Raw genomic sequence first — 23,375 nt, 5'->3', positions numbered from 1 at the left:
TTCTGTGCCAATCCTGAATACCTGACACAGATTCACTGGATGGGGACTGAAATAACTCTTCTATTTCCCTTTCCCAGGTGGAGAATTCCAAGGAAATCCCTTCTCCTTCCCTGCCCAGCTCCCTCCTGGAGCTCCCAATTTCTGATGCAGAATTCCAAGGAAATCCCTTCTCCTTCCCCACCCAGCTCCCACCAGAAGCTCCCAATTTCAGGTGCAGAATTCCAAGGAAATCCCTTCTCCTTCCCCATCCAGCTCCCTCCTGGATCTCCCAGTTTCCGATGCAGAATTCCAAGGAAATCCCTTCTCCTTCCCCACCCAGCTCCCTCCTGGAGCTCCCAATTTCAGGTGCAGAATTCCAAGGAAATCCCTTCTCCTTCCCCACCCAGCTCCCTCCTGGAGCTCCCAGTTTCCGGTGCAGAATTCCAAGGAAATCCCTTCTCCTTCCCCACCCAGCTCCCTCCAGGAGCTCCCAGTTTCAGTTGGAGAATTCCAAGGAAATCCCTTCTCCTCCATCCAGCTCCCACCAGAAGCTCCCAATTTCAGGTGCAGAATTCCAAGGAAATCCCTTCTCCTTCCCCACCCAGCTCCCTCCTGGAGCTCCCAATTTCAGGTGCAGAATTCCAAGGAAATCCCTTCTCCTTCCCCACCCAGCTCCCACCAGGAGCTCCCAAATTCCGGTGCAGAATCCCAAGGAAATCCCTTCTCCTCCACCCAGATCCCTCCAGGAGCTCCCAAATTTGGGTGGAGAATTCCAAGGAAATCCTTTCTCCTCCATCCAGCTCCCTCCTCCCAATTTCAGGTGCAGAATTCCAAGGAAATCCCTTCTCCTTCCCCATCCAGCTCCCTCCTGGAGCTCCCAGTTTCCGATGCAGAATTCCAAGGAAATCCCTTCTCCTTCCCTGCCCAGCTCCCTCCAGGAGCTCCCAGTTTCCGGTGCAGAATTCCAAGGAAATCCCTTCTCCTTCCCCATCCAGCTCCCTCCTGGAGGTCCCAATTTCAGATGGAGAATCCCAATGAAATCCCTTCTCCTCCATCCAGCTCCCTCCTGGAGCTCCCAATTTCAGGTGCAGAATTCCAAGGAAATCCCTTCTCCTTCCCCACCCAGCTCCCTCCTGGAGCTCCCAATTTCAAGTGCAGAATTCCAAGGAAATCCCTTCTCCTCCACCCAGCTCCCTCCAGGAGCTCCCAATTTCGGGACCAGTGGTGGGGAAAGCAGTTACATAAGTGCTGCAGGAACTGAGGGGGAGAATGAATGTCAAAGCTTGCTGGAACATGAACCCGGGAGCCTTGTGGATTCAGTCTCTAGCATCCATCAAACACGATTAATTTTAATGTCACAACATTTTAATGTCAATTACTTTTAATGTCACAGCTTCCTATTTACTACCGCAGCCACATTTCCGAGCTGATAAAGAGATTCCCCCCAAAGAACTTTTAAGATCAAATAAATAAACAGTTCAGGATAAATGCTACAAAAAAGCCTCCCTGCTTTTGGAAGGATGTGGGGAATCTATTCCAAAGGCATTGAAAATTAGAGCATCTGAAGCTTTCACATTTAAGGCCAAATTACTACTAAGCAAAAATTCTCTTCTGGCTAAAAATTTGGCAAATTCCAGATGCCAGCTGGAGATGTGGCTTGATATTATTTGCATTTTTCAAGGATATATTTTATTTAGGTGCTGCATAAAGAGTAAAAAAGTTGTGATTGTGGTATTTCAAAATTTGTGTGCAAAAGGGGACACCAGGCAAATTAAGACTGATGAAGAAAATCATAAAAGAGAACTTGAGACTTAAAATCTTTAGGTTATCGAGTGGCTGGGGGAAAAAACAGCTGAGAAAACAAACAGCTGAAGGTTTTTTTGCAGTGCCAAGGATATCTTTTATTTAGGTGCTGCATAAAGAATATCCGCGTTGTGATTGTGGCATCTGAAAATTTGTGTGCAAAAAGGGGACACCAGGCAAGCTAAGACTGATGAAGGAACTCATAAAAGAGAATTTGAGATGCAAAATCTTGAAGTTATCGAGTGGCTGGGGGAAAAATCAAACAGCTGAAGGTTTTTTTTTGCAGTTCAACTCCTCACAATTTCAAACCCATTTAAATGCCACCCCTTTAGCAGCCTGGACTTGCACTCCAGTTCCTCTGGCTTTCTGTTCTTCCTGAACTTGTGTTTGCTAAATGTTATTTTAAAGAGCTGGTGAGGTTGACAAAGCCTCAAACTCCCTGGGGTTTCTCACGAGAACAAAAGAAGCCTTGTGGATATCTTTAGAACAAATTATAAGACTGAGAAGAAGTCAAGCCTCTAATATGAAGCTGAGATGGGTCACAAAAGATATTTGAACAGACAAACTAAAGTAAAACAGGAAAGTGAGTCAGACACCTGCATGGCCTTTTTTAGAGTCCAGGATCTGACTTGGTGCAGTCATTAAAACAAATTTCTGTACCTATATTTGCATTTAATGGTGATGCATGAGGCAGCTTTAGGTCAGAATTAACAGGGATTTTAAGCCCATAACAGTTCAGTGGGGCCTTCTAAGAGCACAATTTAAGTCTTCAACCAATAATCAAACTGCAAAAATGAAATGCACCGCTTGGCAATAGATCTGTCAAAACAGAATAGGTGATTTTGATGGAGTTTCAGCAGTTTTTAGTGCAGCAGAGAGCACACAACATCACCACAGTGTTTGCAGCTTGACAGCCTGCAGCTCCAGCAGCATCTTTTTCTTTGAAACAGAAAATTGAAACAGAAAATTGCTTGAACTTCAGTTTCTAGCCTGCATTTGCCAAACTTCCAGCTAGCAGAGCTTAAATTCCCATTCAGAAGAGTTCTCAGAGGGCTCTGCAAAGGCAGCAGGGGTTGTTGTGATCCCGGGGAGCTTGAGCATGGACCAGCCTCAGCTGTCAGATGCTGTTAGGATCCAGGGCTCATTAAGAACCCAGGCTGGAATTTCCATGACTCAATGAGTTTAGATTCCCTGAAAAGAGGGAGGATTATCCCAGCACTCTCCATCTGGGCTGAGTGTAACCCAGCCTGGTGTTACGCACACCTATCCAGGAATATTTACCCTAAGAGGTGATAAAAACGTGAGCAGGTAAAGCAAGAGGTGCCAGACAGCACAATCTGACGAAACTCAGTGTGTGTGACAGCAAACACAGCCTGGAGCCATCCCCAGCCTGCCAGAGCTCACATTCCTGGAGCTGCTGAGAGCAGCCTGTGCTGCAGGGACCTTTCCCTGACCCAGACTAAGCAAAGGCTCTGCAGGCACCAGCTCCTAAACAAAGCCCCACATTCTGATTATTTACACATCTCTCGTGTCCTCAACCAGCCAGAGACTGAGAGCGTGGCTGGGAGGCTGCAGGGAGATGTGGGAGGGCAGCTCCTCACCCCAGGCTACACAAAACTCTCCCAAAGCCAAAGCTCAAACCCCTCAAAAGGTTCCTGGGACTGGTTTTTTTCCAACTCCTCCATCACTTTGAGAAAAGATCTTTTTTTTTCAGCACAGCCAACATCAGATCCACCCAAATTCAGCAGTTCAGATCTATAAACTCAGCCAGTGTCTGTAGTTTTTATTTACACTCAGATGTTGGCCATGAAACATGAAAAATCTCAGTCAGCTCAACTTTCCTCCCCAGTTTGGTTCCCTTTTTCCCATGGAAACCTGGGTCTCCATCCCATCAAGGATAAACAGCATCCTAATTTTTATTCTGAGCACTCAGTCCTTGGAATCTTTTAGAAGACAGATTTGGAGTTAAATAAAACAGTTTAATAAAACAGTATCAGCAAAATACTAGAATAAATAATTAAATAAAAATAAATTAAATAAAACAGTAAATATCTGTTAAATAAAACAGTATCAGCAAAACCTGAAGTATTTTCCTTTCCCACAACCCAAGAACAGCAGGAGCAAAACTTGACTTAGCAGTTTTTTTAAACTGATTTAAAATCTTGTAAAGGTTCCCACCTTTCCTTTCTGGAGAATTCTAATCCTACAGGGCAGGGGTTGTTACCAAAAATGGCCTCATTGGTGGCGTTGGGCAGAAGATGTGGTGCTAAGCATTGACAAAGGCAGAACTGGACCCATTTTCCTCAGGAATTAGGAAAAGGATACCAAGAAATGGAACATCCAACTGCTGGAAAACAGATTCAAAGTGCTTAACTTCTGTTCAGGAATAGATTTCTGTCTGTTGAGCCTATTTAGGAGGCTCAATGAGAAGTGAAATTCAATTTATTTCTTCCAGAATATCAACACCTACTTCTCCCCAGCTGCCTAATAATCAACAATAAATTCCCCATATTGCTGTGATTCCACTTAGGGGTTTTCTTCCACCTCCTTCCACCTGATACTGGATTATTTCACAGTGAAATAATCATTAAATCAACCACTGTTCTCCTCTAATCTGGAGTTCCTGGCTTATTCCTGAGTTTTCTGCCAGACGGGTGTGGGAAGTGGATTTGTAGAAAATTCTCAAAGTCTGACAGAATGTTTCTGTAGGTAAAGTTTGAGGTAAGAACTGCTGACTTAGAAATGCCATGGAATAGGACAGATACTGTTGAGAGAGAAGTGGAGCTAGAAATAAGTTTTAAAGTCTGGTTTTATAAAAAAAACTTTGGAGAAATAGAACTATGAAAGATGGATTGTAGCAGGGTTTACAAGGGGTAGTTTTAGATTATTGGTTTCAAGGCATTTTTGGCATGGTATAGCCAGAGCTGACAGGCCAAGAAACGCTTACAGTGTAATTAAAACACAATATTGTGTATTGTAATTAGGAAATAATCAGCTTCTGATTGTGATAACGTGAATTATGACATCTGTATTGTCTCACCCTTCTCATGAGACTGAAAATGGAATAAAGGTTTTTCAAACACCCCTCAGTTACCCCATGTCTAGGTCAGGAAAGGGCTTAATCCAACAAACTGGTGCCCCACTATTGTAAATGCAGGTGAACCCGGTGGGAGGAAATGCTGATGTGTGACCCCAGCTCAGGAGGCTGAATGATTTCTTTGTTATAACTACGCTATAATACATTAATATACTATTTAAAGCAGATACTAAAACTACAAACCTACTTGTTCTAACTCCCATATCTAACTCACTCCCAACTCGTGACCCTCTCTGAGAGTGCAGCCACAGGTGGGTTGGATTGGCCATCAGCTCAAACAATCCTCACCAGAATCCAACCAAGCAATCACCCCAGGTAAACAATTCTCCAAACACATTCCACATGGGAAAAACAAGGAGCAGAAATAGAAATTGTTTTCTCTTTCTTCCCTCTGTGCTCCTCTATGAAAAATCTTTCTTCTAGAGAAAGAAGAATGTGCTTGCGACATGCCCAAATCCCCAGATTCCCTTGTTGCCAAAGCCAGGAGATGATTTTTGTTGCTGTTTGTGGCATGAGACAAAAATTGGTCTGGGAATTGTTTTCTCTTTCTTCTCTCTGTGCTCCTCTATGAAAAAATCCTGAGAGAGAGGAGAATGTGCCTGCCACACCCCACTTACAAAAACTCTATCCAACAGGCAGGAGAGGTGAAATTCTCCTCAGGCTGCCCGGAGAGATGCCAGGGCTGACGGGGCAGAGAATTTATACACCTGGGGAGGAGCAGCTCTGGCCAAAGGAGGGAATCCTCCTGCTGGTGGGGACAAACAGCCAGGGAAAAGGGCAGGGTGGCATTTCCCCCCTGCTGCTGGGTGCCTGCCTCCAACCAGCTCCTGCTGATGGTGGGAACAAAATACCAGGTGAAGCGTCAGAAACAGCTGGAAACAAGGTGGCAGGCAAAGGAGTATTGTAAATAACTGGAAACGAGCCTACAGGTGCAGTGATTGTATTTTAAATAACTGGAAACGAACCTACAGGTGCAGTGATTGTATTTTAAATAACTGGAAACGAGCCTACAGGTGCAGTGATTGTATTTTAAATAACTGGAAACGAGCCTACAGGTGCAGTGATTGTATTTTAAATAACTGGAAACAAGCTAGCAGGCTAAGGGAATATTTTAAATAACTCGAAACAAGCTAACAGGCAAAGGAATGATTTAAATAACTGGACACAAGCTAAGAGGTTTAGTGATTATATTTTAAATAACTGGACACAAGCTAACAGGTTAAGGGAATATTTACAAAAAGTGGCAACAAGGTAACAGGTTAAGGGAATATTTTAAATATCTCAACGCAAGCTAACAGGCAAAGGAATGATTTAAATAACTGGACACAAGCTAACAGGTTAAGGGAATAGTTTAAAAAACTGGAAACAAGGTAACAGGTTAAGGGAATATTTTAAATATCTCAACGCAAGCTAACAGGCAAAGGAATGATTTAAATAACTGGACACAAGTTAACAGGTTTGTTAAATAACTAGAAGCAAGCTAAGAAGTTTAGTGATTATATTTTAAATAACTGGACACAAGCTAACAGGTTAAGGGAATAGTTTAAAAAACTGGAAACAAGGTAACAGATTAAGGGACTATTTTAAATATCTCAACACAAGCTAACAGGCAAAGGAATGATTTAAATAACTGGAAACAAGCTAAGAGGTTTAGTGATTATATTTTAAATAACTGGACACAAACCAACAGGTTAAGGGAATAGTTTAAAAAACTGGAAACAAGGTAACAGGTTAAGGGAATATTTTAAATATCTCAACGCAAGCTAACAGGCAAAGGAATGATTTAAATAACTGGACACAAGTTAACAGGTTTGTTAAATAACTAGAAGCAAGCTAAGAGGTTTAGTGATTATATTTTAAATAACTGGACACAAGCTAACAGGTTAAGGGAATATTTACAAAAAGTGGCAACAAGGTAACAGGTTAAGGGAATATTTTAAATATCTCAACGCAAGCTAACAGGCAAAGGAATGATTTAAATAACTGGACACAAGTTAACAGGTTTGTTAAATAACTGGAAACAAGCTAAGAGGTTTAGTGATTATATTTTAAATAACTGGACACAAGCTAACAGACAAAGGAGAATTTAAAATGACTGGACACAAACTAACAGGTTAAGGAAATATTTTAAATAACTGGAAACAAGGTAAGAGGTTAAGGGACCATTTTAAATAACTGGACACAAACTAACAGGCTTAGTGATTATATTTTAAATAACTGGACACAAGCTAAGAGGTTTAGTGATTATATTTTAAATAACTGGACACAAGCTTAGAGGTTTAGTGATTATATTTTAAATAACTGGACACAAGCTAACAGGCAAAGGAACTATTTAAATAACTGAACACAAGCTAAGAGGTTCAGTGATTATATTTTAAAAAACTCAACACAAGGTAACAGGCAAACGAGTATTTTAAATTACTGGAAACAAGCTAGCAGGTTAAGCGATATATTTTAAAAAACTGGAAACAAGATAAGATGCAAAGGAATATTTAAAATAACTGGAAAACAGCTAACAGGCTAAGTGAGTATCTTAAGCAACTAGAAATAAGATAAGAGGCTAAAGAATATATTTAATAACAGGCAACTAGCTAACAAGTTAAGTGAATATTTTAAATAACTGGAAACAAGCTAACAGGCAAAGGAATATTTTAAATAACTGGAAACAAGCTAAGAGGAAAAGGAGTATTTTAAATAATTGGACACAAGTGAACAGGTTAAATGATGTATTTTAAATTACTGGAAACAATATCAGATGCTAAGGAATATTTTAAATAACTGGACACAAGCTAACAGGCCAAGTAATATTTAAAATAACTGGAAACAAGCTAACAGGTTAAGGGAATATTTAAAATAACTGGAAGCAAGCTAACAAGTAAAGGAATATTTTAAATAATTAGGAACAAGCTAATAAGTGAATATTTAAAACAACTGGACACAAGCTAACAGGTTAAGTGGTATCTTTTAAATAATTTGAAACAATATAGGATGTTAAAGAATATTTAAAATAACTAGAAACACGCTAACAGGTTAAGTAAATATTTTTAATAACTGGAAACCAGCTAACAGGCAAAGTTAAAGTGCCTGCTAACTGGTTTCCAGTCATTAAAAATATTAAATAATTAAAATAACTGTCTTTTAACTGTTTATTTACTTTATGCTAAGGAATATTTTAAATAACTGGATTCCTGTTATTTTTATATTTAATATTTTAAAATTATATATATATATATACATAATATTTAAATATGTAATATTTTAAATAACTGGATTCTCATTATTTTAAATATTTAATATTATTTAAATATAGAATATGTCAATATTTAATATTTAATATAACCGGATTCCCGTTATTTTAAATATTTATCTATAAAATATTTCAATATTTAATATTTCAATATTTAATATTTAAAACAACTGGATTCCCGTTATTTTAAATATTTTATCTATAAAATATTTCAATATTTAATATTTCAATATTTAATATGTAAAACAACTGGATTCCCGTTATTTTAAATATTTTATAGATAAAATATTTCAATATTTAATATTTCAATATTTAATATGCAAAACAACCGGATTCCTGTTATTTTAAATATTTTATCTATAAAATATTTCAATATTTAATATTTCAATATTTAATATGTAAAACAACTGGATTCCCGTTATTTTAAATATTTTATAGATAAAATATTTCAATATTTAATATTTCAATATTTAATATTTCAATATTTAATATGTAAAACAACCGGATTCCTGTTATTTTAAATATTTTATATATAAAATATTTCAATATTTAATATGTCAATATTTAATATTTAAAACAACTGGATTCCCGTTATTTTAAATATTTTATCTATAAAATATTTCAGTATTTAATATTTAAAACAACTGGAACCCAGCAGTGTCCTAGCCCTGACTGTCCCTGTTTTCTGTACCACATCCTGGCACCCTGGACCCTTTCACGTGTGACTTTTGCCCTGGCAGTTCCCATCCCTGTTTGCTGTCCTTGCTGCATCTGGAGTGACAGCAATCCCTCATTTCCCTCTTTCCAGCCTGGATTTTCCCTCCTGGGCTCCTCCAGCCTGGCCAGATCAGCAGAACGCAGCAACAGCTTCCTCACACTGGAAATTGTTTGTTGTTTTTGCTTAGTAGAGAAGGGATAAAAAAATAAAATAAAATAAAATAGCTGCAGATTAGAGCAGCCCAGTCCCCATCTGGCCCTCATTAATGTCCAGAAACAGCCCCAAAGTGTCTGCCAGGCAATATTTGACATTTCTATAGAACCAGCCAGCCAGATGTGCCCAGCTGTGCGGTCCTGATGATCCCGGGGGTGCTTGGGGTGGTCGGAGGTACCAGGCAGGACAGGGTGTCTGGAGCAGGATTGGGGTTGTGGTCAGGCCAATTCCCTGCTCAGAGCTGCTCCTGGCATCCTGCAGGATCCAAACCTCTCTGGGGGCGTGCAGGGGGGGACGTGGGTTTGCTCAGCAATGTTTTATTCAGGCTGTTTATCCTCAAAAGAGTGTTTTCCTTTTAGATTAAATTATCTGGACTCTGTTTATTCTAAACACAGGAGACAGGACTCAAGCATTTCCTCTTTTAGGAAGTATGGTTGAGTGTATTTCCTACAAAATTTATAAAGAATTCTGGCAAGGGCTTGTGTGGCTCCTTAAGATTTCAAAGCCTTCTTCCCCAAATGCTGAAAGAGCTGCCTCTGTCAGGGCACAGCTCCATCCCAGTGACACGAAATACAAATGCAAGCAGACAGCAGCTATAAGCTCTTTGGAAAGGGCAGCCTGATAAAAGCCATAATCAAATTATTTACCAGTACTCCCCGTTTTGTCTCAAGACCAGAAATTCCATTATATAATGAGATATTTCCCTTCCTTTTTTACAGCCAGGGAAACTGAGCTCCAAAAGGACTTGTTAAAAGCACCTCGTGGGACTGGGGGTGAGGTGACATGAGCTAATCAACAAGAGAATGAGATGAGTTAATCAACAACAGAAGAGAATTTTAACAGTGAAAATCTTCACTCCAGTGGATGACAGAGTCGCCACTGGAACTGGAAGAAAAACCACAGATTTCTGTCTTCCCATCTCGTCTCCTTCCAAAGCATTCTGACTGTTTTGCTATAAAAATACCACGCTTTAAATGCCATTTCCCCTGCTTTAGTCACCACTGCTCCTGCAGGAAGTCTCCAGCTCCACCTGAAGCTCTAGGAGAGTGTCCTGCTCAGTTCTCCTGGACACCTGAAGGGCAGATCCTGCTCAGAGCTCCTCTGCCCACCACGAGAACCTGTCCGAGCACCCAGAGCACAGCCCAGCCCCGCTGCCCCAGGGTTTCTCGTCTCCCCCAGCTGCCCAGGACATTTTCCCAATGTTCATATATGTAAAAAATGCATATTTTATGATTGGCTTTTCACAAATACTAAATTGAATACTGTATGTGTTATATTGATTAAAAGTGCTGTATTAACATTTTAATAACATGGTAAATGTAGTTTTGTAGTTAAAATAGAACCTATGTATGTGGGTTTTTTTTACTAGCTCAAGCAAGAGATGAGATAATGAAGAAACTCTTCACACAGAGATGACAATGATGGGGGCCCATAAAGAATTACTGCCTCCTTATCGGAAAAGACAAACATTCTTCCACCTTCTCTCTGTCTTTATGGAACCACCAGGATTAAGGGGAAGAAGTTGACAAAAACCAGAAAAAATCTTAATTTGCAAGGAATTTATGCATCATGTATGAGATGTATGAATATACAACAGGCTACTGCTTTTAAAGATTATTCCTTTGTTCACAAGGCGTGCTTATTGGGCTTAAGTGCCCAAGAGCATCCGGACGTCCGTAATTCTTTGCTTTTTATTGTCTTGTAATTGTCCTAACTCTAAATTTTCATTACTCTAATTGTATTACTATTTTTATAACTATTTTATTATTATTAAACTTTGAAAATTTTAAAAACCAAGTGATTGGCGTTCATAACAATATATTATGCACAGCTCCTGGATCAGAGAGGACAGGAGGAGATGAGCAGTGGCTGCAGCAGCTCCATTTATCTGCTCCATCCAGCCCTGATCGCGTGGCTCCAGCAGCGAGGGAGGCTTTTTAGGCACTCTCATCATCATTACCTGCTCAATTACTGCTCTTCGAATGCACGGCTGGCACCAGCAGCTGCCCATGCTGCCGTTCCACCAGCTCCCTCCACCAGGGGAATTCTTCCCGGTTTATTTTTAATTCTGCCTCATAATCAGGCCCTAATTTTATGCATATTGGCTCAGGATATTTTTTCCCTTTTCTTCTACATTGTCAGTCTGCTTGTCACATCCTTGCTGAAGGGGATTCCTCACTAAGACCTTCTCTTGCTGGGGTAGGATGGCCTCTTTTGCTTGAGGAATATAGGCTCTGACAGTGCTGACACAGAAAAAGAAAGCCCCTGAATGATTTCAAACCATGAGCAGAGCAGGAATACAGAGCTGCTCCTGCCCTTTCCTCCCAGAACCCAGACCCAGCCTAAACCCAGCTCCTTCTCGTCACCCAGAGCAGTCCCAGAGCCTCTGACAGCCTCTCCCTCTCTTGCTGATAAGGTTATCAGTTTTGGTAACAAGGAGACCACACACTGTGTCCCCTCCATCAATTAAAGCTTTCCGAGGCACAGCAGAAGTTGCAACAAAGCTGGGACATTAAACCAGCGAGGGAAGAAGAGAACTGGCTCTCCTCAGAGGAAAGAACATCACAAACTCCTAAATCCGGGGGTTTTTTAGGCAATTAACTCCCACTGCCAGGCAGATCCTACTTCCAGCTAGGAGACATCTTTTCCAGGAGAGAGCATTGAGTGAGCTCTGTTCCAATCCCCACACAGATATTTTAGAAAAACAGAATGTATTTCCTTTTTAGTCTTTGGATTTCACATCCCCCCCCTCCCCACTCTGTTCTGCTTTTACAAGACGATCATAAAAAATGAAGCAGCATTTAAATCAGCAGCAAGGGTGGAAGAGCAGTGTTAATTCCTGCCTGAATCAGCTTCATCCTTGCAGGAACTGGAAATTAATTTGCCTTCCATGGGCTGAAGCTGCTCCTGAGCTCGACTTGCTAAACCAGGAGCTTTCAGTGTGGAGAGATGACAGAGACCCCATCAAAGGCTTCTAAAAGCCCCAAACCCCCAAGAGAAGACGAGCACACCGAGTTAAAAGAGCTCCAGCACACTCCCAGCCTGTCTCAGCAGCAGCCAGGAGCTATTGGAGCTGCTGGTTTTTCTGGGTTTTCCATGCTGCAGAAAAGGAAATATTGAGAGGATGTGGAAAATGCCAATCACTTGTTTTTAGAATTTTTAGAAGTTTAATGATAATAAAATGGTTATAAAAATAGCAATACAATTAGACTGATAAAAATTTAGAGTTAGGACAATTGTAAGAAAATAAAAGCAAAGAATTCCGGACGTCCAGATGTTTTTGGGCACTGAGCTGCCAAAACCATGCATTGTGATCAAAGGAATAACCCTGAAAAGCAACAGCCTGTTGTATATTCATATATTCATACATGGTGCAGAAATCCCTTGCAAATTAAGACTTTTTCTGTTTTTTGTCAACTTCTTCCCCTTAATCCTGGTGGTTCCATAAAGACAGAGAGAAGGTGGAAGAATTTTGAGGAATCTGGGCGTGTTCTAGCCTTCTTTCCCTCCTTGCCCTCCATGTCTTGGTGAGATGGTGACACTTTTCTGTTGGTTTAGGATAGGGACACACTGTCCAACGTAGATGTTATATATTGGTGCATCGTTATAAACAGAGGCTGTAACTCTTTAGATTGCCTGTTGCTGTTATCTCTGTGTGAAGAGTTTCTTGATTATCTCATCTCTTTTCTTGAGCTAGTAAAAAAAAATCTGACATCGCAGAGTTTCTATTTTAACATTTTGTTATAACCTAAAAATACTTTTAACACACTACTTAAGAGAATTAACACAGCATAACTTTCTAACATTACACATATAATATTCATTGTAATATTTGCCAAAAACCAATCCTAAAAGATGCATTTTTCACTGAGGACAACCCCGAGGGCAGGAGCTGGAAGGAAAAGCTGCAGCCAGCAGCGAAGGGATGCCGCACACATGGGTTTGCATCACACGGTGGGGGACAGGCTCCGAGGATGCTCCGGGAGAGGGGGAGGCTGGCAGGAGTGGCACTGCGAGGGGAAAGGCTCCTGCATATGTCATGTGCCACTGCGAAGTGACAAAAAGGGTTTGCATTCAAAGGGTTCTCCTCGGGGAAAGCGAATGTTATTGGTCAAAATAAAGGAGTTTCTTCTGCCCAGCACAGCCTCCATGAGGCGATGGTAAAAAAAAGGGTGTGAAGGCACAGTAGTAAATCACTCACAGCAAATAATTGGTTTTTTAATTCACTTAACATTCAATGAGGTGGGATAGAACAGGCCCTGCACCTCCTTAAAACCCAAAAAAAAAACCCCTAAAAAACCCTAAAAACCCAGCAGGTTGTGCTGTATCACAGCATTGGTGCCTGTGAACAAAGAACAATCTCCAGCAGTGCTCAGAAAACCACTAACAGAGCAGGGAAATGTCAATATTGCCTAACTGGCTAGTTAAAATCATTCTACATGCATGAATAATCAGCTTTCTTTGATCCCCCTGAATGTTTTTTGCTTAAAGGTGTTTGTCAGGAGGAAGGGAAGGAAGTAAAGAATTTGTTTAAGCAAGGTATCTTCAGATCCCAGCTTTTGTGCAGGAATTTATGCTCTGGAAGGCCACAGAGAGATGCTAACCAGGACAGCAGGCAGGGACAAAACCAGGTTTAAACCTGGTTAAAACTTAGGATTTCCATACAAGCATTTGATCTGCAGTGTTTTAAGGAGCACTGCATACAGGCAAAGAAACAATCCCTGCCTCAGAGCACTAAAAATCCAGAAAAATATCAATATAGCCAGAAAAATATCTATATATCCAGAAAAAAACAACAATATAGCCACAAAATATGCAATATATCCAAAAAAAATATACAATAAGGCCGAGTTTCCTCCATTCACATCCCGGTTTTGTCTTCTCCTGTGGAGGATATGGAGAGGGGATGATGCCTGTGACACCCCCGCAGCCTCCACCGCCTTTGGAGCCTTTTCCTAATGGGAACGCGTTCCTGGCTGCCCCACAATGGGAGCAGCACGCCCAGGGCGCTGCTCAACAGGAAAAATGCGAGCCCAAGTCATTAGAGAAGAAGCCCTGTGTAATTCAGCATCGTTGTCTGCAGAGCAGAGTTTGGAGCCTCCCTCCTCCCAGGTCACACGGGGCCTGAGTGAAGTGGCAGCTGCAGAATTGTGGTTTTTGTTGGCTCCGGGGGTAGCCTCGGGCTAAGAGGAAGGAGCTGACAAAGCCAGAAAAGCCGGGATGCATTTGGCACAGCACGGGAAGCCTCTTCCCCCATTAAGGCAGGTGGAACAGGCTGGCTGGACTCTCCAGCCCCATTTCTGCAGCGGTTTCAGAGCACTCTGCAGCTCGGGAGGGAAAGGCTGCACTGTCCGAGTGCTCTCCTGTCGGGCTTTGCCTGCTTGGAATGACCCCGGAATTGTGAAGGTCCTCGTTCCCCTAGTCCAGCAGCCAAAGAAGAGGTCTGGAAGGCGTGAAGCCGAGTTTTCAAGGTTGTTTATTTTTATTTATCTAAAATATTTTCTCTCTGACCTGACGAGGTCCGCCTGGTACAGAAGCCATGGCATTCTGTCTGCCCTCTCGGGCGGTGTTCACCTTTTATATCAAAAGTTACGTACAGTCTGTTTATAACAATGCACCAATATCTAACATCTATGTTGGACAGTGTGTCCCTATCCTAAACCAACAGAAAAGTGTCACCATCTCACCGAGACGCGGAGAACAAGAAGAAGGAGGAAAAGGCTAGGGCACACCCAGATTCCTCCATCTTGTACCCCCGAATTACATTCTAAAAAACCCCAAAATTCTACTTTTCCACCCTCTGTCAATTCCCCTACCACACTACTCAAACCTTTGTGGCTTATAATTCCTCACGTAGAGTTGGCAGCCTCCCCCACGGGCTAAAATCGAAGCCACAGGTGGTTTTGACTTCTTGCCAAGGTCCCCGAACCCCCTGCCAGGGTCTCGAGACAGCCAGGGCAGCCAGAGGGATGTCCTGGACTCCAACACTCTCCCTCTGCACAGCAAGACAAAGCTGACAAACGCGGCATTTTCAGTTCTCCAGTGCACCCCCAAACCCTGGGGTGATTAAAGGACACACCAAGTGTCACCTCCTTTGGTGTGACCCAGCTCGGGTGTCCGCACATGCACAAATTCCAGAGCGCTAATCCCTTAAAACACTGGAAATGGAGACACTCAAAATGAGCAGCTATTTAAAAATGAAGCCTGAATCACTAAATCATGAATCACTGGCAAAATCCAGGCTGGAACCTCAACATCCTGAATGCTTCTTTGACCAGGAGACACTCACCATTGCTTCATATTCCCTCTTGAATAGAAAAAAAAATCATGGCATTTGTCAACAAAAAAAGCTCTGCTTTGTGTGGCTAAAATTCCCTTTGTCTCCAAGCGAGGGCTTGAAACAATGGAAACAGGAGAGGTTTTGCCCAGAGCAGAGACCACAGACAAAGCTGCACTGTGGGAACATCTCCATGGCATTGGATGGATCCAAACAGCTCCTTGGAGATGCTGAGTCCTGGGGGAGCAGCACCAGGCTGTCCCAAAGTGCCACCTCAGTGACACTGTGATGGACCCGACCCCACCCAAACAGAAAATGCCACAGCAGCAGCAGAGCTGATGGCCAGGAACCCTCTGAAGGGCTCCACACGAGCCTGATGTCAAATTGCTCAGGTGGAATTGAGCTCCTGAATATCACTGACTGCCACAGGCACGTTCTTCTCTCTCACAGGATTTTTCATAGAGGAGCACAGTGAGAAGAAAGAGAAAACAATTTGTATTTCTGCTCCTTGTTTTTCCCATGTGGAATGTGTTTGGAGAATCGTTTACCTGGGGTGATTGCTTGGTTGGATTCTGGTGAGGATTGTTTGAGCTGGTGGCCAATCCAACCCACCTGTGGCTGCACTCTCAGAGAGGGGCACGAGTGGTGAGTGAGTTAGATATGGGAGTTAGAACAAGTAGGTTTGTAGTTTTAGTATCTCCTTTAAATAGTATATTAATGTATTATAGCATTGTTCTAATAAAGAAATAATTCAGCCTCCTGAGCTGGAGTCAGACATCAGCATTTCTCCCACCGGCTTCACCTGCATTTCCAATAACTGACAAAGGATTTGTGGGCTGCTCTGTGCTCAAGTGATGAGTCAGCCGTGTTTGAATGTCACAGCAGCATCCATCCTGCACAGCCTCGCTGTTTTCCTGCCAGGAAGGGACGGGGCTGGCACAGGTGGCTCCCAGTGACACCCAACACCTGCAGCACTGAGGAAAGGAGAAAAGCCAAACTCCCAGCACTCACACAGCACCAGGGGGTGAAGGCAGTGAGAAGCGATCACCCAGCCAGGTCACTGATAAATCTAATTTCTCCTCTAAAAGTTAAAAGGTTGTCAGTCGCCATATAAAACTACATTTCATTTGCTGCTGTTTTGGAAATGTTCAGGCCCAGCGTCCTAAATTAACTCAGGTTCTTCAAATCTGGCTCTAAACACTACACCAGTGTCGGAGTCCAGGACATCCCTCTGGCTGCCCTGGATGCCTCGAGACCCTGGCAGGGGGTTCAGGGACCTTGGCAGCAAGTCAAAAACACCTGTGGCTTCGATTTTAGCCCGTGGGAGAGGCTGCCAACCTTATATGAGGAATTACAAGCCAAAAGGGCTCGAGTAGTGTACTAAAGGAATTGACACAAGGTGGAAAAGTAGAATTTTGGGTTTTTTTAGAATGTAATTCAGGGATACAATATGGAGGAATCTGGGTGTGCCCCAGCCTTTTCCTCCTTCTTCTTGTCCTCTATGTCTCGGTGTGATGGTGACTCTTTTCTCTTGGTCTAGGATAGGGACACACTGTCCAACAGAGATTTTAGGTATTGGTACAGGAACTGTGAACATAGTACACCTAGTTTTGAGTATATAATGTGGGAGACACCCAGGCTCGGGGCAGACTGCCATGGCTTCTGTACTAGGTGGACCTCGGCAGGTCAGAAAGAAAATATTTTAGATAAGAAGAAATAAACAACCTTGAAAACTCGGCTTCATGCCTTCCAGACGACTTCTTTGGCTGCCGGGCTAGGGAAAAAGGACTTTCACACTGTTGGGGTCTTGCCCACCTGACCCCGACACACCAGGTTTGCTGCTCATCCGTTTGCAGGATGTGCAAATAGTAAATAAACAAAAATGCAACATACAATTAGTAAATAAACATTCATGCAATGTAAATGGCAATATGTAAATAGGTAAATGGAAAATGAACATTAATACAGTATACAAATTGTAAATATTCATTTGTACAGTATTAGTAAGTTATTACAATGTGAATAAAATATTAATACAATATTAATAAAATCCCCTCCTTGCAGAGCCCAGCTCTTGCACCAGGCTGAAGCAAAGGAAGCAAAGAGCTGCCAACCCTGCACTCACAGAGCCTCACGGCCCAGTGCAGCACTGCTGGGTACCCACTCCCTGATTGAGGTGGCCTGGAAAGGTGGAAAAGTCTCTCCTCCAACCCGTGCCTCCAAAGAAAGGCTCAGCAGTCTTCAGCCGTCCGGTCTCAAGGTAGTTTATTGTGTGTTCTCTAAAAGATTTCTCCCTGAGCTGCTGCGGTCCGTTCAGCAGTCAGGCAAGGGCACACTCCAATGCCCAGGGGGCTGGTGCCCTCTTTTATATCATACATTGTGTGTTAAATGTTTATGGTTTTCCCCCAATGCCCATCACCTGTATTGAACAGTGACTTTCTACTCTAAACCAGTCTGTGAGTGCCAACATCACCAAGAACATGGAGGTTAGGAAGGAGAAGGAAAGAGGACAGGGCACGGCCAAGTCCCTCCATCTTAGAACTTCTGACCCCCATGTACAAAACTCAGACCCCTCTGTACAAGGCCTAAAACCCCCCTGTACAGCACTCAAAAACTCTTCCTCTCACTTTGTGACTACTTCTACTATAATATCTAAACTTTTGTGATTTCTTGTTCTTCCTGCAAGGTTGGTAAATTGTTCGATGGGTCAGGTTCAAAGCCACAGGGGTCTGTGGCTGCATTCCAGGGTCTCAAATGCTTCTGACCCGGGCCCAGAACATCCAAGAGCGTCCAAGGGACATTCTGGGTTCCGACACAGCACCACTGGGGGACAGAGAGGCTCCACTGAATGTGACCAAGGGCTCTGACACCATTTTCAGGCTGGTTTGATGCTCCAGGGGTTCCAAGTGAGGCTACCAGAGTCCTCTGGAAATCGGGCAGGGCTCCTGCTTTGTTTCTTGAAGGGTGCAGCAGCCTAGGCTCATCTGGGCCAAACTCACTGCAACAAATCCAAGCTTTGGTGTCCCTGGAGTCACCCAAGCTCCCCCAGGGGATTCTTGGATCCTGGGGGAACTCACTGCACCAAATCCTGTGTTCGGTGTCCCTGGGAGTCACTTGAGCTCCCCCAAGAGATCCTTGTGTCCCTGGGCCAAACCCTCTGCACCAAATCCTGGGTTTTGGTGTCTCTGGAAATCACTGAAGGCCCCCAGTCACATTCTTGTGTCCCTCAAGCTCCCCCAGCAGACTTTTTGTGTCCCTGGGTAAAATTCACTGCACCAAATCCTGTGTTTGGTGTCCCTGGGATTCACTTGAGCTCCCCCAGGAGATTGTGTCCCTGGATAAAACACATCACACCAATTCCTGGGTTTGGAATCCCTGGGAGTCACCCAAGCTCCCCCAGCAGAATTTTTGTGTCCCTGGGGAAACTCACTGCACCAAATCCTGGGTTTGTTGTCCCTGAGAGTCACTCAAGCTCTCCCAGCAGATTTCTTGTGTCCCTGGGCCAAACCCTCTGCACCAAATCCTGGGTTTAGTGTCCCTGGGAGTCTCTGAAGCTCCCCCAGGGGATTCCTGTGTCCCTCAAGCTCCCTGGACCAAACTCACTGCACCAAATTCTGTGTTTGGTGTCCCTGGAGGTCACTTGAGCTCCCCCAGCAGAATTTTCGTGTCTCTGGACAAAACTCACTGCACCAAATCCAGGGTTTGGTGTCCCGGGGAGCCTCCCAAGCTCTCCCAGCAGATCCCTGTGTCCCATTTTGTGTCCTGCTCTCCAGGAGCAGCTCCTGGGCACGTTCCTGTCCCAGGAGGGGCAGGGAGGTGGAGCAGCCTGATGCTGCTGCTCTGAAGCGAGTGCTAGTGCCAGCCAGAGCCTGGGGAGAATGAAGCAATTTCCTTAATATTGCTCAACAAGGCAGGATCCAGAGCAGCATTCCCAGCACCCCGCCAGACACTGGCCTCCAGCCTCACTCCGGCAGATCCACCCCGGAATTACAGCTCCAAATCTGCCTCTGCACCTCTCCCTGCAGAGCTTTGGGAAATGCTGCTTTGTTCAGGAAAAAGGGAAAGAAAGAAAAGGGAAAAATAGAGCCCTGATGTTGGAGAATGTGGCTCCTTTTTTCCTCTTGTCCCTGGAATTGTGATTGGAAATAATTGGAAGTGTCACTGGAAGTAATCAGAAGTGACAGTCCTTGGGCTACAAGGCTTTTGCTTCGAGTCTAACGATCCCCCCGCAAAACAAAACCTAAATTTAAACAATGAAGTCATAAAGTGATTTGCCTTCAAGGTTGAAAACCCTGCAATATTTTTTTTTAATAAAAAAAATAAAAGAAGTGCCTGACTGTGGTTCAGTTCAGTATTTCAGTATTCCAGGCTTGCTGTGTTGGATGAAAGCACAAACAGACGCAAAGGCAGCCCGTGATTTCTGGCCCTACCTGGCCATAAATGTCCATATCTCTATTAAACATTCTGTGACCTTTGAAATCCTATCAAATCTGTAAGGAAAACCACAGCCCGAGTCATCTGTGACACTCATCCAGCACCCATCTCAAATATTCCAAATACTGGAAATCCACCTAGTCCCAATATTTTGCTGAAGCACAGACGAGTGGAATGCAGTCATTCTTTTTTTTTGCATTTCTGAAAAGCCTCCTAACAGCCCATCCAGGCACTTAGGGAGAGAATCTGTTCAAAACACCTCACAGCCACAATACACTCCATGTATCTGTTAAAAACTCATTTTCCTTTTTTTTCATATGCAGCACGAAGTAATTCAGAGCCCAGGATTTCCTTTCGGGGAGGTTTCTCTGAGAGCACAGCAGCACTTCACGAGTGGAGTTCCTCAGCACAGTGGTACCAAAAAATCCATTCATATGTGATCATCTCTTGGGGGAACTCAAGCGACTTGCAGGGATACCAAAAACCATTGATATGTGATAAATAAATTAATATAAATAAATATCTTACTAGCAAATAAGATTCTAGATAAATATCTGACTAGAAAATAAAGCTACGTCCCTTCAGGTGGCAGGTGAAGGATTTCAGCTTTGTTAACGATCTGCACATCACTCCTGTGCCCACATTTGGGGATGTATCAGGGGGAAAATCACTCTGAGTGAAGTTAAATTAAAATGACTTCAAGTTAGACATGTTCCAAGTGCTCCGTCACCATCAGCAGCGTGCACCCACCCGTGTGTGAGCTTCCCCTGTCTCAGGTGTGCTTTAAATGTTCTCTGTGCCATGTGGAGTGAACTAAAGCTCTCCCGTGGAGTGACCCTTTCTCTTCGAGAGCCATGCCTTGCCTCTAACCCTGCACGCTCCATTTCAGAGCAGCCTCCCTCCTGCCAGGCAATGCCACAAAACCACCCCAATCCTCACTGACCTTTTCCCTCCAAAGGCAACTCCACTGCAGGCACTAAGCTGAGCTCCAACCTTTCCACCCAGCCAGGGTTCAGCCTGGTTTTCCTGCCACACAAAAACCCATCCTGGCACCTCCCCAGGAGGAGAGAGAGGCTGTGATGGGTATTGATCCTTGTGGGACAGCAGCTCTGACCCCCTGGGGCTGGGAAGCTCTCAGTTAAACATTTGCCTTTTTTTTCAGCTGCCAAATGATTTCCTGGAGAAAGGGAAGGAGCTGGGTGGGTTTTGTGGCTTTCTGTCACATCCAGCACCTGAGAGCTGCTCTGTCCCCTTTACAACTTGTTGCAAGGAAGAGCCAGAGCTCGTTAAGGAGTCAGATAAATAAACCAAGGCGCCAAGGTGTGGTTTAGGAGAGCCTGGCCTGGTGTCCATCCTCCTTTTCTAGGACTGGCCTATTTCTGGCAAGAAGGAGCAGCTTTATTCTGGGTTGATAACCAGTGCAGAGCTCCAGGTGCACTCAAAGGAAACACATTTAACCCTGGTGGGGCCAAACTAAAAGGGGCAGACCACAGAGGTGGCTGTCACTGCCCCCAGCAATGCTGAGGGGAGGAGAGAGCCCAGGAGGTGGAGGAGCTGGAATTCAGCCCCGTGCCTGTTGACTTCTCACACATTTTGCATTGTTGTGCTTCCTGCCCAGCCCTGCGCTGTCCTGTCATTTGAGGCTCTACTCACAGACCTCCCTGACCTGGCTTCACCCTTGACTTTTTGCTGGGCTGCTTCTGTGAACTGAGCATTTCTAAAAACAAATGGAGACATAGCTTTGGGGAAAAACAAACAAAAAAAACCCCCAAAAAACCCAACAACAACAACAATAACAAAAAATACCTCCCAAAAAAAACCCCAGAACAACCAAAACAGACCCATTCATCTTTTCTACAAAGCACCACCAAGCTCCTTCTGCACCCAGAGCAGCCTCTTCTGTACCACACAAGATGGGCACAATAAAACACATTTCAGAGGCACAAACACTGCCTGCAGCCTTGGCTAACACAGGGCATTGTTTAATTAGGAATTTAAGGTGTATTTTGGTTAAAATTGTGGGGAAAAGGCACAGAAAGCAGCTCGCAGCACCATTTGTAGCATTGCAACACCGATTTTATTGGTATACACACGATTTTCAGTCCAGTGTAACAAGGACTTAGAAAAGATTTCCCAAATACATTTAAGACTGGCAGAGTCTTAAATGTTCACATCTCCTTCTGGTTCTGAGAACAAATCCCAGACTGCAAACCTGCTGAATCGCCTACAACACCCTGTGTTTGCCTGGAGGAGAACAGGGCTGTTGGTTGTGATCCTGAGGATAAACACCAGGATGTCTCCGTGCCAGTTGTGCAATGGCATCTCTGGGAAGAAGCCTGTGCTGCTCTTACACAAAATATCCTTCTGAAGTAGGCCAGGGCCCCCCAGAAACAAACCACTAATTCTACGTGGAGGAGACAAAGCCAGGGTGGGTAGAAAGGCAAAACGCCACTTGTTTTCCATGGGAAATTCAGAAAAGTTGCCTTCCCTCTGGCTATGCTTCCCATAGAAATGAATTTTTCTCCACAAATTTGGCTGCTTTTCCTCACTCTGGTAGGTTTGTCTTTTCTCCCTTTTCTTCCTCATGGTAAAATGTCATTTCTGGATTAAAAAAAACTCCTCCAAAATAAAGTTTTTTTGGTGTTAGATGTTAAAAATCCCAACTATTTCATATAAAACAAAGCACCGCTGGAGGAAAACGGGCAATTTATCATCAAGTGTCTCGACAGCAAATATTTGATGCAAACCATCCCTGGCTTTGGAAGAACTGGAGTGTCTCAGAGGAGTGTTAACCCTGATATTCTGCCAGAGAGCAACTCAATTATGTCTGCCTCCTCTGAATTCCCCCTGGGGTGCCAAATGGATCCTCTGCTCTCCTTTATTCCCTTTCCTCAGGTATTCCCAGAGCAGTGTGCCAATAAAGGCTTGGAATTAAACCCACGCTCCTCTAACAGCCTGAATGTCTCACACAGCCCATGTTTTGTTGCCTGCTCTTGGAATTTGAGAGAAATTATGAACAATTCCATGAAGCTGCCCTGGGGAGAGCTGTCCTTTTTTAAAGCTAAATAAACCACCAAGTTCCCTGCATTCCTTCAGGAGCCAGTGACAAAGGGGAGGTGAAATCAAGACACAAAAATCACACAAAAAAACCTCTTTTCCCAGCTGCAGGTGGGATTTTTTTTTTTTTTACACCACTCTTGAGCCAATGTTTGTGCTAAATGTTAGAAAAAAAGTGAGGCAAAGCCCCCTTGTACCACCAACCTTCAACACCATGGAACAGTCAAAGGCAAGAGAAGGAGCCAAAGAAAATGAAAATTTATCATATATTTGCTATTTTCCAGTTATCACTGAGAAATTCTGGAAATGTCTGGAAAATCAGAAGAAATAGAGGTCTCTAACCTTTGTTTAAGGCAACCTGAAAACAATCTCCTCTATTTCTGGGAAGTCAGCAGGAATAAAGGCCCACAAGCTTTGCTTTAAGCAACATAAAAACTGTCTCCTTTGGTTTTTACTCCTGGGAAATCAGCAGGAATAGAGATGCATAAACTTTATTTTAAGCCACCTGAAAAACCTCCTTTGGTTTTTTACCACTTCTGGAAAACCAACA

Source organism: Anomalospiza imberbis, chromosome 24, assembly GCF_031753505.1.
Source record: "Anomalospiza imberbis isolate Cuckoo-Finch-1a 21T00152 chromosome 24, ASM3175350v1, whole genome shotgun sequence".
Taxonomy (NCBI): Eukaryota; Metazoa; Chordata; class Aves; order Passeriformes; family Viduidae; genus Anomalospiza; species Anomalospiza imberbis.
This window is presented reverse-complemented; position numbering follows the sequence as displayed.